We start from the raw sequence: 8,134 nt of genomic DNA on the forward strand, positions 1-8,134 counted from the left end.
CTCTATCTTATGAAGTCAATCATGAAGAGATGTGGTTTTGGGTTTCAAACATGGAAATTTCAAGAACCTCCCAAAAGCTTTATTTTAGAGTGACTAAGAAGGATCCATGCTTACCTTTTCATTGTCATATTTTAAACTTGTTGAAATCTTTGTCAAACCTAGGATTTGACCAAAAGATTCAAATGGGCATAAAATTCAAAAAAAATCAGAAAAATGATAAACAAAAGCATATAGTCTTCTTATGTCATATACTCCCTCCGTCCCATGAAGCTTGTCTGAAATTTGTCAAAATTTGGATGTATCTAAATGCTATTTAGTGTCTAGAACTCTAGATACATCCGAATTTGGATAAATCTAAGACAACTTTCGTGGGATGGAGGGAGTAGTAAGCATTCAAGTTGATAAATTAACAAGGGTTGGACATATTCAAACCATACAAATCATGTATCTACCCCCTAACCCTAAACTTGATCGATCTTATGAAGTCTAGCATGAAGAGAAGTCGTTTTGGGTTTCAAACATGGAAATTTCAAGAACATCCCAAAAGCTTCATTTTAGAGTGACTAAGAAGGATCCATGCTTACCTTTTCATTGTCATGTTTTAAACTTGTTTAAATCTTTGTCAAACCTAGGATTTGACCAAAAGATTCAAATGTGCATAAAATTCAAAAAAAAAATCACAAACAAAAGCATATAGTCTTCTTATGTCATATAGTAAGCATTCAAGTTGATAAATTAACAAGGGTTGGACATATTCAAACCATACAAATCATGTATCTACCCCCTAACCCTAAACTCGATCGATCTTATGAAGTCTAGCATGAAGTGAAGTCGTTTTGGGTTTCAAACATGGAAATTTCAAGAACATCCCAAAAGCTTCATTTTAGAGTGACTAAGAATGATCCATGCTTACTTTTCATTTCATGTTATAAACCTATTTAAATCATGGTCAAACCTAGGATTTGACCAAGATTCAAATGGGCAAAAAACTAAAAAAATCAGAAAAATGAAAAACCAAAGTACATAGTCTTCTTATGTCATATAGTAAGCATATTCAAGTTGATAAACAAGGTTTTTTGTGCAACATACTCCCTCCGTCCACAAATAAGTGTACATGCGGGTTTTCCAAGATAAATTATGAAGTGGAGTAGGTACGAAGTAGGAGGTGGTGGAATCTGCAATTCCCTCACCTATATATTATATACAAGTTGAAGACTACAACCCTCTATCCCTATCTCCTTCCCATCCTCTAAATTCATATTCCTTTTAGAATCGTTGGGCATGGAGGTTCCCCCTGGTAGCATTAGAGTTTCTGTCGACTTTGCTAAATTGAGAAGACTGTTCAGCTGCAGAGTGTGCTCTCAACCCATACAACCTCCTGCAATATCATCTGTTAGTACTTTCTTCACTAGGTTCAACCAGATGTATTTTAATTTGGGCCAACAGTCATGTTAATTTCCTTGTATTAAGCAGTGCCGTGGGTGCTAGAAGTTGGTATGCGGCAGCTGCTCTAGGATACTGTCCGGTCGCGCGTGCCCGGGATGCCTGGGCGTCTTGCAAGGTGAAAGTCTCTCGTCTGAAGTCATGGAGTTTACCAGTGGATGTTTTCTCCAACCGAATGGGGCGAGAATATCGTTCACCTGCGGTTTGTGCTTTCAAATAGCACGGCGTCCACTATACCAGGTTAGTACTTTCTTCGTTAGGTTCCACCCAACTGTATTTTTCTTTTGGCGAACAGTCATGTTAATTTCCTTGTATTAAGCAGTGCGTTCGCAGGGATGGGCGAGGGCACCTTACATGCGGAAGCTGCGTAAGAAACCTGCCCAGTCTCGCGTGCCCGAGATGCGACGGCATCCTTGAAGACGTAGGAGGAAGCAGTTCGATTAATAGATATCCCTCCCTGTTTAAGGTAGATTGCAGCAACGATGGTTGCGACATGAGCGGCGACTTGCTCGAATACTTGCAACACGAGCGGACGTGCGAGCATAAGCCAACGAGACGGTAGGTGGATGGTCTTGCCGGTCTCGATGGAGAAGATGATCGCGCTTCGAGGCTAAAATCTGAGCTCGTTGGAGAAGGATCAGATGGAGTTTCCTTTTCTAGATCTAGGGTTCTTTTTTACTTTTGGATGTCTTTTCTGTAGTTTCCTTTTACTTAGATATTTCTCCTTGCAATCTGTAATCCCACCGTCATAATATAAAAGCAGTGCCGCCAGGTCCTTCGGGACTTTTCTGTGTTCAAAAAATGTATGATTCTATACATGTCGTCTATTTATGTGTGCGATGTTGTATCGCCTATTACCGTGTTTAGTTTGAGCGTGTCCTTGTCCTAGTACAAAACTTCGGCATGATGTATCTTGTCACATGTTTCCCCACAAATGAAAATTGGATTGGTGGTAGACAAGTCAAGGCACATTTATATGTGCGACAACCCAAAATGCACATATTTTGCAAAGTTTTGATGCGTGAGTGAAAAGTTGCAAATATATACATAAACTTGGGCCCTAATTAAAAAGTTTGACATGGTTCTTGTGTAGTACTAGTACCAAGCTCACATGTGGGGAGAAATTAAGCTGGACGAAGTCCAACATGTTGCCAAACTATTTGAAGGGCTATTTTCTGAAAACACTGGTATGGCAGTATGGTATTTTCCCTAGCTATGTAGAAAATGATGAACAATCCATGCCTTTTGATTGCCTTTTTTGAACCATAGGAAACTTTGTACTAATACAGTATAATAAGCACCTGAGTTATGACAACGACAGGTCTGTCACTTACGTGTGGTTCCCATGCGTGAGGTCCCACACTTCAGTGAGCACAAGTCACCTGCGGTAGGTAGGCAAAATGCCAGCCATCTTCTTTGTCAAGAGAAGACGCCTCAAGACTCTCTCTCTCTTTCGCAAAAAAAAACACACTCTCTCACCAAGTTAGGGAGTTAGATGTAATTTCCTGTTTATTTCGTGTGTTGTTATAAACCGTGCTCTTATGCGTAGTGAAATTCTAGGTCCTTCAGGATCCTTCGGTTGTCCCTCTCTCTCGAAAAAAAAATCTCTCTCTCATTGTCGGCCTCGCTCGCTCGCACCTCCTGCTCATTGACAAACCCTGCACAACAGTCAACATCACCCTAAAAAGGTCAGACACCATAAATAAGATAAGAGGGGCCCCGTGACTGCTCTCGCTTCGTCTCCTTCGGTGTGATCCCTACTCCCTAGTTAAAATAACTTGAAAATTTCAACCCCTTGTATGAATTGCAGTTGGGGTAAATTTGAATCCCGTGGCGGGAATTCTCGCTACTCCTCTCGATTTATAGGCTCCTGCCGCCTCTCCCCATTCATCTTCAAAATCCTATAGCCCCAACCTGTACAGTGCTCGTCGGCGGCTGTACCATCCACAACCTCTGTATTAGCGCCTCCCCTCTGCACCCCCATCTTCCGGCGATGAATCCCACGAGTGGACTAGGGGGCCTGTTAGGTGTGCGGTCCACCGTCGTAATCCCCCAGCAGCAACTACAGGACCTCGCCGCCAACTCGCACGCCCCCCCCACAGCAGCTGCAGCAGGCGCATGGCGGCCTCGCCATTGAGTCTGATGTGCCCACCATGCGGCAGCGGATCAACGACCTCTTCATGGGCTCAGACGTGACAGTCCTGCTGCAGCTGCAAGACAGCCTCACCGTCGCCGGGAAGTCGGTCCTCTCCAAGGAGAAGAGCTTCGAGGTCAGTGGTTCATGTAGTTTAATCATTGGTTTAAAACTACTTAGCCCCCTACTGAGTATTATTTGGAGGGGATTTGGTGCAAAATACTTCATTCACCATGTTTTGGCGTGAGTATTTGCGGCAGATCAGGACAACCTGAGAGATAGCCTGGCCTGGGGCATTATTAGTTTTATTTTTTGAGGGGTTCCTCGGGCCTTATTAGTGAAGCGTCCAATTTCTATTCACGTAATCCATGCCAGCAGGCCCCAGGACTTGTAATTTTGGCATTGGAATCAATCCCTCAGCCTGATCCATGCTAGAACGGGGTGGAGGCCTGGAAGGAGAAGCAGCAATCGGAGCACGTATGTGCAACGACCAGAAACGCGAGAGCAGAGGTGTTGCGGTTCCACGTCCACCCGACGTGCGTGGAAGTGTTTCCTGAGGATCCCTGCGACTCTGATCCTATCCAATACTCTCCTGCCAAACAGATAAAATGTGTTCTTATTAAGAAAGACCCAGATATTACTCACTGAGTAGCTGCATTACCACATTCGAACTTCAATGCAAACTTCAAACTTCACTGCAGTCTTTTCCCCCCCTTTCGAACTGGAGATCCAGCCTCTCCATCGATTGATGCATAGGGCAAACTTTATTAGTTCATGTTTCGTTCTTAGTTTGAAACTTTATTGCTCCAAGCTCCGGAGTACTCATATTACTACAGTATTGCAATTGAAATTTATACATATTACAATTACTATTGAAGTTAGTCTTGTACATATTACTAGGAGTATTGAAGTTTAAGTCCTGCAAACTTTCGGAGTACTATATTACTATTGAAGTTACACTCTTGCACTTTATTAGTATAATATCATGTGTCACACAGGGTCGCTATGTGAATCTACCATCTAATGAAGGACGACAACATGAAGCGTCTATGCAAGTAATCCGGCGGTTGCTCCTGGATGAGTCGCGCGAGTTGATTGACCATGCGTCCAAGCTCCGAGATGTGAACGCACATCTGGTAAACCGTGATGTGAAGCTATGGAATGAGTATGCCGTACTCTTGAATGAGCACTCATCTCTATCAAAGGAGAACTCATCTCTATCGAAGGAGAACATCTCCATCCTAAAAGAGAACTCATCTCTGAAAAAGGAGAACATCTCCATCCTAAAAGAGAATTCATCTCTGAAAAAGGAGCACACCTACTACAAGTGGCGGAGCATGACAGGAAACTCCAGTAATCTTCTTCGGGTGAGAAGAAGGTGTACCCATATGTGCATGTAGAGAGGTGGAGACGGTTGCCGATGAGACAAGTGAGTAGATTGAGGAGGGCAGCCACGGCCCACAACGTTTGTAGTTACAAATCTTCTATCATAAAAGTTGTAGTATCAAAATTAATATGTATCACTTAATATATGTGGTGTTTGGCAATATATAGTTTAACATGCAAGGACTCTGCAATGTAATTTGTATCAGTTTGATTGGCTTTCTACCCAAGTGAGCATGTGTCATATTTGTCCAAGGTTTGGTTTTTGCATCTTATCAGATTTTATTGAATACCATACTAAAAAAATCCATGTGCATCATTTTGATGCAGAGGCTGGGGGTCTCAACCTCCATTACGAAAAGGATATGTCAAGACATGAAACATTGGATAAAATCCTTGACTGTACCCTGCAAGTGTGGCACCTAGAAACAATGATTAAAATTCAAAGCTGCATCTCCTACCAATACAAATGCTATACCAGAGAATTTTGAAACAAATTGAATCCAAACCGAAATAAATTAAATTATATTTGGAAGAAGATATGTAGAAGTACCCCTGTACAGTAGGACGCTATGTGCAATGCACGACATATTGGCAAAAAATTACCCGCATATACCAAAGGCATGGGCAAAGATCTGATGCAAATTTGAATTCGGCCAAAGGAGAGTACTAGCAAAGATTTCGATCGTGCCAGCGATCCAGACATTCTTATGAAGTAAAGGGAATTTGATCATCTTCGTCTCGCAAGTAATGAAATGTGGGGACTCCTAAGATCGACGACTTCAACACTGATGTTTCTTTTTCAGCAGAAGCTAGTGGCTGACAACTTTGATTCCAATTCGGCTGATGCAGATGTCCATGAGATCATCAAGAGGATCTTGGATCATGTTGAAGCACGTGTCGACATTCTGCTCTCGTGTTTGAAGGCAGATGATTTTGATAGGGTGATGCAAAAGCCGCCATATGGTCAATAGATTGTTATTATATACATGGAAGTTGTTTCTTGGGTCATCATCTAGATCTTTTGTTTTCTTATGTGATAGAAGTACTTTATGGAAACTATGTTAGTATTGTCTTATACTGAATTGTTGCTACTCTATGTTACTACCTTCATAAGGCTGGTGCCAATGCATAGCCTCACTCTCACCCGCCACGTCAGCTTTTTTCCTCACTCTCACCCCACTCTCACCCCACGGTGCCAATGCACAGGCTATAGTGCCAGCTTTACTTCTCTTTCCTCCACGTCAGCTTTTCTCTCTCCTTGACATCAGCATTTCATTTTCAGATTACAACAATATAAATAATGCAAGGAAATTATTTTATTGAACTAAAATTGTTACCGATTACATCATAAAAAAAATTACATAAAAATCTGAAAAGATTACATAAAAATCTGTAAAAATTACATAATCTAGGAATTAGCCCACACATGCTCCATCAAATCATGCTGGAGCTGTGTATACATCGGTGACTCCCTCATTTCGGTGTCCATCTGAATCCTGGCTGCTAGGCTTGGTGGTGCATGGTGGTGTATTGCAGGGCCGACATTTGAAGCAACTGTCTCATAGATGTTGTCCAAATTTTGTCCACGCTCATCGTCGATGATCATGTTGTGCAGAATGACACATGCACGCATGATCAATCCAAGAGTACGCCTCGAGTAGGAGCGTCCCGGAACTGCTAGAATGTTGAACCTAGCCTTCAACACTCCAAAGGCACACTCGACATCTTTGCGATGCGCTGATTGAGCAGCAGTGAACACTCGCTGCTTTTCACTTTGTGGAAGAGTAACACCTTTCATGAACACCGGCCAGGAGGGGTAGATGCCGTCGGCAAGGTAGTAACCATAGTTGTACTCGTGTCCATTCACCGTGAAGTTCACTACGGGTGCTTCTCCCCTAAGCACATCAGTGAACAACGGCGACTGGTTGAGTACATTGAGGTCGTTGTTGGACCCGGCCACTCCAAAAAAGGCATGCCAGATCCACGATCATACGACGCAACGGCTTCTAAGATTATGGTAGGGTGTTTGATGTCTCCCCTTGTGAATTGACCGGCATGAGCCACTGGGCAGTTCCTCCACTGCCAATGCATGCAATCGATGCTCCCTAACATGCCCGGAAAGCCACGCTCCTCGGCTTTCGCTAACAGCCGCTGAGAATCCTCCACAGTAGGGCGACGGCAAAACGTCTCCCCGTAACACTCAATGATGCCTTCACAGAATCTATCTAGACAATCTGATGAAGTTTGTCTAGCTAACTTAAGCCACTCATCTATTGTATCTGCAGCGGCTCCATAAGCTAACAGACGCAAAGCCGCAGTACAATTTTGCAGGGGAGAAAAACCAGCACGGTTGAGAGCATCATTTCTTTGGGTGAAATACGGAGAGTATTCACCCAATCTAGCCACAATGCGCAGGAAGAGGGATCGTCTCATCCGATACCTTCGCCGAAAGTAGCTCGGAAGATAGTTGCAGTCGTCGGCGAAGTAGTCCTCGAAGAGCCGATCGTGGGCACCCAGATGATCACGCCTGATGAACTCTCGGCGGCGTCGACGTCTTGGCACCACCTCCTCGTTGAGCATCTCCTCCTCATACTCCGCCTGGAATGCAGCGATGAAATCACCCTCCACTCCGTCGCTCGAACTGCTGCTGGACAAAGACATGGCGTTGAGTGGAGCGGAAATGGAGAGTGGAGGTGTGGAATGACTCAAAACATATGGGGGTATTTATAGGGGGTTGGGATGAATTTTTGGGGTTTTTTCGGATTTTTTTGAACCAGCAACGGCTACCCCAACGGCTACCCCAACAACCAATCACAACGCGCCACCTCAGCCCTTCCCTCTCGCCCCGCCTCTCGCCCCACCCCGCCATCGCTGCCGCCCGCCTCCCGCCTCGCTCCCGCCTCGCTCTCGCCCCCAACGCAGGCGGTAGCCGGGCGGGAGCGAGCGATACCGCCCGGCGCCCCCGCCGTCGCCCCTCCCTCTCGTCCCGCCCGCCTCCCGCCCGTCTCCCACCCCGCCTCTCTCCCGCGTTGGCACCAGCCTAATGCATAGTAACTTAGATGTAGTACTATCATGCATGAGTGTATTAGTTAGCATGTAGACTCATTCTATCTTGAGAAGTGTTATGGTAACATAGCTAGTTACCACTTACCACAACCATCTCTTTCTTCA

The 8,134-nt window shown here is 44.4% G+C and overlaps 1 pseudogene; it reads right to left on the reverse strand.

Moving 5' to 3' along the window:
• Positions 1–6,371: 6,371 nt before the first annotated feature.
• On the reverse strand, positions 6,372–7,604 carry LOC127348668 (uncharacterized; annotated as a pseudogene).
• Between the last annotated feature and the right edge of the window lie 530 nt (positions 7,605–8,134).

The sequence above is a fragment of the Lolium perenne genome, chromosome 4 (genome assembly GCF_019359855.2).
Source record: "Lolium perenne isolate Kyuss_39 chromosome 4, Kyuss_2.0, whole genome shotgun sequence".
NCBI classification, from domain to species: domain Eukaryota; kingdom Viridiplantae; phylum Streptophyta; class Magnoliopsida; order Poales; family Poaceae; genus Lolium; species Lolium perenne.